General features: G+C 35.3%; 1 protein-coding gene across 2 annotated transcripts in view; it reads right to left on the bottom strand.

Annotated features, from left to right (window-relative positions):
* The window catches only part of LOC113492703 (filamin-C), an 88842-nt gene extending 79653 nt beyond the window's left edge, over positions 1–9189 (bottom strand). Inside the window, exon 1 of one of the 2 annotated variants that reach the window (XM_026870306.1) lies at positions 9005–9189. The gene's annotated coding sequence lies outside the window, so the exon portion shown is untranslated. The remainder of the gene's footprint in view (positions 1–9004) is intronic. The other variant, XM_026870305.1, reaches the window with a different exon arrangement.
* Positions 9190–10802: the final 1613 nt, after the last annotated feature.

The raw sequence follows: 10802 nt of genomic DNA on the forward strand, positions 1-10802 counted from the left end.
TTCAATAGATAGAGCCGGATTCCTTTACATACATAATAATATTCGCTCACAACACCTACGAGACGCGACGTAGATTGATCACGTGTTGTGATACACTAACCATAAGCACCTCGGAATAAGCAACATATTTATTTGATTACACAACACACCCACCCTAGGTCTTTCTCTCTGGGTTCAAATTAGGTAGCCGTGATCAACGCAAATTGATATTCAAAATGGAACATGATTTAAAGACATGTTCATAAAATATACTTAGTTATTTGGATAAAAAAGGTTCATGATTTGGATAACATTTAATTTCAAACCACAAATTGAACTTAGGCTAGATTTATTGAAATAAATAGGTTTACTACAATACTATTGAAAAATTGCAATAATTTATTGATGTTTGTTTAGTTAAAATATGTTTTTATGGCAGAGAAATACAGCGAAGCATTTTAACGCGTTTAGTTAATAGTTGTTGCATGTTCTTCGAAGTATTTTCTAAAAACACATTTAAAAAAAAATAAATTAAAGATTGAGAATTAAAAACAGCGTACAAGATTCTTCCAAGCTATAATAAAAGCAATCTAATTACACACGTAATTTATTCTTGTAAAAAATATACATAAGAGCACATCTTGCTAACAAATAAAGTAAAATGAATCATAAAACCTCATTTTCCTTGTTTTCTCAATGCCGCGGACCTTAGGGTACATATTTGTATGGAAATGTGGCAGTTAAAGAGGGCCGTAACACTCCAAACTTGTTGTAGGCCAGCCTTCTGTTCAGACTTTGGTGAAATGAAAAACATTTTGTCAAGTTTCCCGTTCGAATTGATTGTAATTGGGCAAGTCTGTTACACATCTGTACGTTCAGATAGACGTATATACTTTTAGACTTCCCTAATTAAAATACTTTCTGCTAAGCCTTGTTTGTTTTTGAGTAGTTTTTAAATTAAGTTCATTATTCCACGTTACAGGATAGACTTGAAGATAGTCAATCGTTTAGATGTCGTGTCCACGAGACTCCATTGTCTCTATTATTTTATCAAGTTCATAAGATTTATCTTACCAATTTATTCAAGTAGCAGAAATTAATATTAAGTATTTCAAATCTACAATATTGAGTTTTTATAAAAATAATGGCAATAAAAACACCTATACGCAGAACAATCATTCGTGTATCACACAATTGCTTGTCCTACGTGAGGTCTATTAAATAAATTGAACATGAAATCCATGAAAGGTGGTGAAATGTATTATAACGCCACTTGTCGGTAAAAAAGTTCCTAGACTAGTAAAGTACTTTTAAAAAAAAGAACCTACTTTAAAATATTTTTTGGAAATCTATTCGACTAAATGCATTTTAGTCAGTTAGTCAGACTTGTACCCAGCTGTATTTTATAACGTAAGAACGAAGCGTTTATTGCCTTGTTAACACCTTGAGGGATATATTAAATTAGCTCGGGAAATATCACGTACATGATTGGAAGTTGCAACTTGTGTTTAAGCGGCCGCCAGGGCTGCGGGCAAGAGATTTATCCGAGGAAATTGTTACCTACGTGTATCTAAGCCATGTCAGACATAACTTCTACTTGCTATTTTAATGCAATATAACCTGCGCGGGTATTAGATGAATAGCAATAGCAAGCAGTTAATGGTACACAATGCATTTCATGATTACTTTTCCAAATTGTATAACAGCTTTTCAGTTAGTGTACTCAAAGGGTAAATATTATTATTTAAGCATCACTGTTACACTAGGCTCTTCACTATTTTTACAGGTTATGTTTTTCTCTTGCTGCTAATATAACAAATAAAAACTGTGGTTAAGCATCGTTTAGTAAGGTCCAATATTTGATGGAAAATTCTTTATCTTTTTCATATTCTACGGGACCATCCCCGTCTAACTGGGTCTTAATGCGTTCACTCTTTTTATTCTTACAAATTATTGCCGTCGTCGCTAAAATTCTGCAAGATACCTATTAGGGATAAAGCATTTGTTCTAACTAACGGTTTATCTTTCCAACATGATACACAATATTATGGTCTATACAGCTATTATCATACTGTTACCATTCTAATATCGTAAATGTAGCGGCTAATGCCGGCTGTATATTATGGTGCAGGGTTGCCAGATTAATCGGGCTATAAAAATCAACAAGAATAATGGCGAATGTTTGTGTATCATGTGTACCCCATAAGGGGTATGTAGTTGGGTGAAACACGTTTACCCAAAGCCGCTCTCAAGGGTAATAAAAGCATTCTCACTCTTTAACGAGGAAATACTGTATAGAAATATATTTCGAAAAAGGTTTTCAATTATTGTGTGGTTATACCTTTATAGCAAACACATGTATGAGTCATTGTTGTTGCAATGTAAAATGTATTTTTATCTGTTAATACCGAATTTAATATCAATAATTTCAAGTTTAAGTTTTAATTTATTTTTCTGACAACCCTACCCCGGGACAATAAATAAGACATTAACTTTTATAGTTCTGGTTTTTAACGGCAACAGTTAAAAACCAAAATCGGTTTTTGTTCGTAATGACTAGAAATAGCTTTGACCGAGTGCAAGTCCTTTAGAAGTGTATTAGCAGCGCTCAATGTGTACCGACCAATAGAGTCGTGCTACAAACTAATATTTGTAATAAACTAGTTAATATTATGTTGTGCATACAGTTTTGAAGTTTCCACACGCCGCGGTTGCTTCGGTTCTTACTAGACCTATTAATTAGTACTAGGTCCGAAGTATTTGAATTTTACTTGCAGCACTAGTTTAATTTTCTGTTCAGTGTCGGATAGTTGTTAGAATTTAATGTTTATGAGTTTCATAATGTTCATGTTAAGAACACATTAGATAACTGAAGCTTTTCGATAAGTAAGACAATGCTAATGGGAGTGATGATTAAATGTTGCCTATTGAGTCGAAAATTCGATAAATACATAATCTTAAGTTAATACTTTTAGTGAGTTGAATACCCAGTTATAATTTATACCAATCACAGCAAAACTAATTCTAACAAAGAAAACATTAATCATCATCATATTTATTATAAGTTTCATTTCAAACAATGAATCTTTAAATCAATATAATAACCAGGAACTTTTCTGAATGACTAATTTCGTATCTTCACGCTAACACATCCATCAGTCTTGTAGGAAGTGAGGTTAGCTGTTCCGTTCCTTTGTTGTCATTATGAGCGCTACTCATGCGCGGGCGCAAGGCACGCACTCTTCCTACGCGAATTAAGTTTTTGCTGATCTATATATTATAGTGGTACTGGGTTATGAATGGCTTAATATATTGATATACTTTTTTTATTTTAATGCCAATTAATTTTGTGTTCTGTCAGGCCTGTTTTATTTATTAGGCATATTACGATGTTACCAGTTAGAAAAAATATTTTTTTTTACTTAGTAGTAATTTTTCAGTAACGCCCAAAAAGATTAAGTTTATAGTTTTACTGCTTGATATAACAAAGATTAGTACTGTCAAGACCAATCTGCGTTTTAATCTTATTAAGCTAACATTTAGCTGATTATAGCTACAGACCTCTGAATTTTTATCTCACTTTAACAAAAAGAAAAATATCTCTTACTCTTTCTTACATTAAAAATTTAAACAGTCTTCTTCTTCAGTCAGTCTCTATACCAAACACGAGAAAACCATCCCAGTCCTTATAAATGTCCTTTTAACCCTCTCATATTACATCTGTCACATGTAAATAATAGTTATGTTAATTGTTCTCGGTCACGGTAAGTAAACCTCAATGTGTAAGACACCTTGCAACTTACATCGCGATATATTACATTTATAATGAAACAAAGTGTGATGCAGCTGAGATTACTACGGTGGCCAGTCTAGACTAAACCTAGACTCACTTAAAAGTATTAAAAGACTAGATTTCAGTATTAAAGATCATAACTTGCAGTCAACGTATTCGGTTGCTTTAACAGTATAAAGTTTTTAAGTTATTGTCTAGTAGTGACATGTAAAATTGGCTGTGGTTGTGTTGTAAATTTTTGGCTTTATTACAGTAATAAGTACTGTAAGTATAAATTTTAAATTATTCAACTTTCAAGCTGAATTAAGTTTGTTTTTTTGCAAGGCAAGGGCTATAACAAAATCTGAATCGTATTTTTGTTAGACTGCTATCTAATCTTGCTTAAAGGATATCTCATGATGCTTATATGACGTTAAACAACGATAGAAAAGAAATAAAAAATATGATCTTTGTAGTATAATTAACTAACTATAAAACATATCTTGGTCATAAGCAAAACAATAATTCTGACTTCAAAATAATTACTTGCGTTCGTTTTTGACCTCTGCTGGATGGAACTGTATTTAGTATATTTGCAGGTACAATATTGTTTTATTATACCTACCGTAACTGACTAAAGAACAGGTAAATTAAAATTAATAATTTTAATTTCCATCTCAGTAGTGCCAAAGTGGCTGATAAGTCTTTTTTACGCTAATATTTATTTATTAATTGCGACCTATTTAGACAGGGAGCCTATCACATACAAAATAACTACTTAGTAAGCTGTCAGATCATATCATCTAAATATCTTACATTAATCGCAAAACATATTATCACAGCATCGTTGAAGAAAAATTGGATGCTAATCCTAATAGTATCGATCCAGTATATAAGGTAAAAAAGCTTTCGACTTCAATAGAAGGCGTATAACACATCCAATATCGTCGATATTAATAAATTAACCCTCAAACACCGCGGTACACGAATCCTCACAGGTTCTGCTTATTGTTCGCTTATTTTCCAATCTTGCTAACAATACAATACCTAAACGTAGCAATAACGAACATAGTTCGATATTTTTTTAAATTGTGTGTAGGTGTGTACAAAAGGAATAAAACTGAGGGGGTGCTAAAATTGTATAATTTTATTTTTAACAAGCGGCTTGTTAACGACGTGCTTCGTGCTCGGCTGAGTTCAATAATGTGCGAGCCGTCCACGTAGAAACTCCTATCTATAAATGGTGAATATAACACTTAGAAAACGTGTCTGCGTTACGTTTAGTTAACAACACAATTAAGTATTGGAAAACGTTATCGAGTTGAGTATTTCGACAGCGCAACGAAAGCGGCGTCCTCTGGGGCTTTTCCAAATATTGCAAACAGAACACAATCAGTTTTTAGCGGATTTGTATCTGTGAATGGGAATGAGATTTAAATGATGTTTATAAAAAATTAGAATTCCGCGTAAGGATAGGTACCTAAATGAAGTAACTATTTTCGTTCTTTAAAAAAACCGGTCAATGAAGTGCGACTCTGACACGTAACATTAAGAATCAAAAAGATGTCAGCTGCCTCCATACGAAATTTCGTCGAAATTGTTGAAGCCGTTTTAGCATACCTACATAGATACACACACACACAAACAAACACATTCGCATACTTTCGATTATTATTGTGATTTAAATTCATCATCGATTGTATTACATGTAGGTTTTCACATTGCAGTCCACTTTGCTAATCAGATTGTAAACCTAAAACATTCTTTCATTCAGATTTATAGCACGTAAATAAGCTTAAGGAAAAATCCTTATTAATTAGTAAAGGTAGTTTTTTAATAAATAGAGGATTTTCCGAGGTCTTTAGCGTTACCCTGCACGAGCTTGCAAAATAACGTTGCTTTGACTTCGATTTTCACTGCTTAATGCGAGAAAATGAATAAATGAATGTTTATGATATAGACCTATGCGTATGTAATAAGTCTCAGTATACAGGGTTACAGGAAAAGTCGACCTAGATCTGCTAAGGGCGTGTAGTTTGCAACGTTTCTGACTGATTCTACTATGAAATACCCTATCCTAAACTCAACGGTTTTCGAGATATTCAATTTTTTACTTTTTTTGAAAAATTATCAAATTTTTGTCAATTTAAGCACATAAATTAAAATTTGTGAGTCCAATTCATCGTTTTATTTGTTTTTTACACAAACAATAAGATGTTCTATTATCTCCATAACCAAAATTGTGAGTAATGTAACTAAATTAGGTCATAAAAGGGGTTGAAAGTTAAAAAAGTAAGCCAAATTTTTGAAACTTTGTTTTTCGTTAGTGAATATCTAAAAAAATTGTATGGGAGATAGTCGGCGGATGTGCTATAAAATATCTACGTTTCAACAGCTAACCAACAAGGTACAACAGTCAAGGTTTTCTTTTTTTAATCATCCAAAAACTTAGCTACTAAGCTACTGAGAGGGTAAAAAATTACCGTGTTGATTACGTTTAATTTAACACCTGCACTCAGAAACGAAAATAAAACAAGATTGATAATAATAAACATTTATTGGATTGTGTAACAATTTTTAAATTTCGTGCTCAACATGTCCACCTCTGTTACGTACGCATAGTCGCAATCTTCTCCTCAATCCACTTTTAACAACACTTGTTGTTAAATTATGCCTTATTTGATCCGCCGCGTTAATTATTTTGGCTCTCAACTCTTCCACAGTGGAAATTGGGTTGGGCTCCCTGTACACGAGGCTCTTCATGTGCCCCCATACATAAAAATCCATGGGGGTAAGGTCCGGACTTCTGGCTGGCCACGGTAAAGGCCCACCTCGTCCGATCCATTTATTAGCGTAGTTTGTGTCTAACCATACTCGGACACTTCTCCTGTAATGTGCAGGGCAGCCATCGTGTTGAAACCACATTTCTTGAAATAGTTGTAATGGTAAGTCGTCGAGCAAATCGCTTAGGTCCCCTCTTAGGAAATTTTCGTAATCTTCTCCATTTAAATTGTCTGGGAGAAAGTAAGGCCCAACCAAATAATTTGAAATTATTCCCATCCACACATTTACGCTAAATCTGCGTTGTGACCCTTTCACTCTCTTCTTTTTAGGATTACCTTGTTGTTGTGGGGCCCAATAATGAGCATTATGGTAGTTGGTAATACCGTCTTTATCAAACTTTGACTCGTCCGTCCACAAAATTCTTTTAAAAAATGAAGGGTCTTCTGCATCGGCGTTCAACATAAATCTGCAGAAATCTATTCGTCTGGCGGGATCGCCTTCCTCCATCGCTTGTACCGGCGTGTAGTGGTATGGGTACAGGCCCGCAGTGTGTACAGTAGACCATACTTTCCATTGCGAGACTCCCAAGTCACGGGCAACAACATTAGTGGAAATAGTTGGATCCAACCGGAATCGTTGTAGTATGGCATTGTCTTGTTCTCCGTCGTCAACAATTACACGTGGTCTTCCCAAATCTGTACGTCGTCTTGAAACTGAGCCAGTTTCTCGGAGTCTTCGATAAACTCCGTCGAATACGCTCACATCCGGCACTCGACGACCAGGATAGCGGGTTATGTATTCGCTACGAGCTTGTGCCGACACACAATTGCAGTATCCGTAGCAAATTAACATATCCGCATATTCTTCATTTGTGTAGGCCGACATCATCAACAGTTCCGTATCACAAGCAAAAATCCGAGTCCAGTTCACAAGCACAGCAGTCACAAGTAAGAAGAAACAGTCCGAAAACACAGCCAAGTCGAGTAGAAAACAGAGAGCAAAACGATATCGCATCTATCATGGACGAATCACATAAACAGACTAACAACCAAACACAAAGCAAAATGGAATGGCGTATTGAACCCCAAACAGGTTCGGCTCATTGTCTTTCTCACACACCTGCATAAATCGTAAGTTTTCTCGCTTTCACGCTCCGACCAAAGTTGAAAAACAATAGGCGAGAACCCTTTTGATTTGCTACCTGCGGGCACTTAACTAGGGTTTTTTCTATGAATTCTAAGAAAAAACCTTGACTGTTGTACCTTGTTGGTTAGCTGTTGAAACGTAGATATTTTATAGCACATCCGCCGACTATCTCCCATACATTTTTTTTTAGATATTCACTAACGAAAAACAAAGTTTCAAAAATTTGACTTACTTTTTTAACTTTCAACCCCTTTTATGACCTAATTTAGTTACATTACTCACAATTTTGGTTATGGAGATAATAGAACATCTTATTGTTTGTGTAAAAAACAAATAAAACGATGAATTGGACTCACAAATTTTAATTTATGTGCTTAAATTGACAAAAATTTGATAATTTTTCAAAAAAAGTAAAAAATTGAATATCTCGAAAACCGTTGAGTTTAGGATAGGGTATTTCATAGTAGAATCAGTCAGAAACGTTGCAAACTACACGCCCTTAGCGGATCTAGGTCGACTTTTCCTGTAACCCTGTATAAATATTTGTGTGTCTGCTAATCAATTATATGGCGATAAAACATTTAACATTCTATAATCTTGGACTCCAAAAATTATATAAATAATTAAAATATACAATAAACAAGAATTTAAATTAAATAAATATGGTGATCAAAGTATACGATTTTAGTAATTAGGTAACTGGGACTACTCATGTTGTAAACAAAGTCATTGGCAGAAATAACAAAACCCAAAACGAAGTCTTTTGTTTTGTTATTTTTGTATACGTTTCCGAATCGGACGACAACAAACGATAATTGAGCAAAACACAAAAGAAGGAAAAGGTTTTTGCGTTGATTTGAAGTCATTGTCATATTGTTTAATTGTCAGTGATCGCTGATTTGTTATAACCTCCCGACACGTGTACTACGGCACTGTGGGTGGAGTGCGAACATAACAGCATGATGTCATTAAGTCGACACTTCGCAATATTTGTCACTTTCTGTACTTGTCTTGAGAAATATGCTCAGAATGCGCAGGCTTCGATGACACACTACTCCATTTAACTTATGTTATGCAAGCCACAAACCGGTCGCCAGCTATTATTACTCTCAAGTCATTCACAAATCAGAAGCACCTGTTCCAAATATTACTACGATCACATACATAGTAAATATTGTTCAGCGCCATGGTTTCTGCATGTCATAAAGTTGTCGTGAAACTGATAATTATTATAATAAACTGCATAGCTAACATACAAATGCCCTTGCTGATCATAAAACTGGAGATAATTGTACTAAACATAGTATTTACTGCACTGTTTACCTTATATGTCGATATTTACGAGCACATCACTAGATCTTTCTGTCACTTCACTTGTTTGACACTTATATTTGGTTTGTTTTGAATGTTTTAGACACAGCGGGTTGTGGTTCGCGTCGAATGCGCGTATGGGCGCGGAGCATGCGCGGGCGAGGCACTGGCCGCGAGGAGTGACGGAGGCAGCAGGTTGCGCGGGAGCTCCCCCCTTCTCCCCCCGGCCGCCGGCGTGCGCGGCAAGGCTGCCCTGCGCCCGCGCCGCCGCCGCCGCGCACAGGTATTCCGACTGTGACGACAACGTGCCCATTTATGTCTTTGGACATGGTTGATGGCCATAACGGCCATATGGTGTCTTGCACTCGGCGCTATTATGGTTTTTCAATGGAATTCAGTAATAGTTGTGAATTACTCACGAGGTGTGGGAATTTATGAATCCGCGAAAATTACTTCCCTTTGCTCTATAATTTCTCGCCTCATGTTTGACGACCGTAAACGTTTGAAGTTTATTGTACCTGGCGGTTTTTAGGTAGGTTGTAGATTGCGACACGACTATTGTTTGTGAGGATCGTAAATTATATATGGTATAAAAATTGGAATCATTTACTATTTTAGGCGTAGAAAAGGATTTTCGAATGTTACTATAGCAGTCCGTTGATTGTATTGTTTACGACCGACGTATTAGTGATACCTATTAATATTTATATCGATAACTTTCAGTTTCAAATAGATATCTACCATTTGTGTGCCGTGTAGCCGTATCTGTAGAGTGTAGGTAGAGCGCCGACTTCATTAGTACTTGATAATGATTGCTTAACACATATTAACTTTCTAAAACGCTAAATCATAATTTTCGGAGCAAAACTTTAATAAATAAGCCAATAATATCCAAAACGAAATATTAAAAAATGGTTAACGCTTTGTGTGCTGAAAGAAATAAAGTACAGAAATGCTGGTCTAGAAATCAGTTATTTAAAAAGGACCGAGAAAAAATTAGTCTTTTAATTTATTTTTCCGTATTAGTTATCATCTTTTTACTATTGTGATTAAAAAATCTCTTCTTTATTTACCCACTTTTAACAACAATTACCCATGAATTACTTTACCCTACATTTACCTTGTATACCAAGACGGTAGAATACAGATCCATCCTCCGTAGAGTAAAATCAATGTAACACATTGTAAACTGAAACACAATGTCATATCACGAGAGTACGGCGAGAGAATTATAGTCTCTTCACACGTACGTGCCTACATAAGCGTATGTACTCCAACAACAAGTAACAAGTAGATATTCGTAGAATTTATTAGTGTTTGTTGTGTAAAGGAAAGGAAAATGTTTTCGTAATTTATGTGGGCATAAATTATTAATATACAACCCCAGCGAGCTTGCAGCTATCTGTGGAACAGTTAAATTGGATTCAAGGGTCACAGAAGGTTTAATTTGATGCGGGTTTGGTCGAGCGCGAGCCCTTATGTTAAACATAATTTGTCGATTTTAAATTCTTTGATATATTTTACCATTTGTTTGTGCCACTGTGGTTTAGAGATAACTTTTTAAACACAATTATTTCCACTCAATGCTATAGTATTTTCTACTCCGAATGAGTACCTCGCTCATGAACCGGATTAAGTCATTAATTCGCTTCGGAACTCAATGTAGCGATACAGTGTTGTTTCAAATTATAGACGCGTGCGCCACGAATGGTCGGATGTCGAGAATTGTCAAGCGAGGGAGATGCCCGAGGCTTCCTAACTCGTGAATAAATTTGAATGACTGAACAGAGGACACGACGACATTTGGCCT

The sequence above is a fragment of the Trichoplusia ni genome, chromosome 4 (assembly GCF_003590095.1).
Source record: "Trichoplusia ni isolate ovarian cell line Hi5 chromosome 4, tn1, whole genome shotgun sequence".
Lineage (NCBI taxonomy): Eukaryota > Metazoa > Arthropoda > Insecta > Lepidoptera > Noctuidae > Trichoplusia > Trichoplusia ni.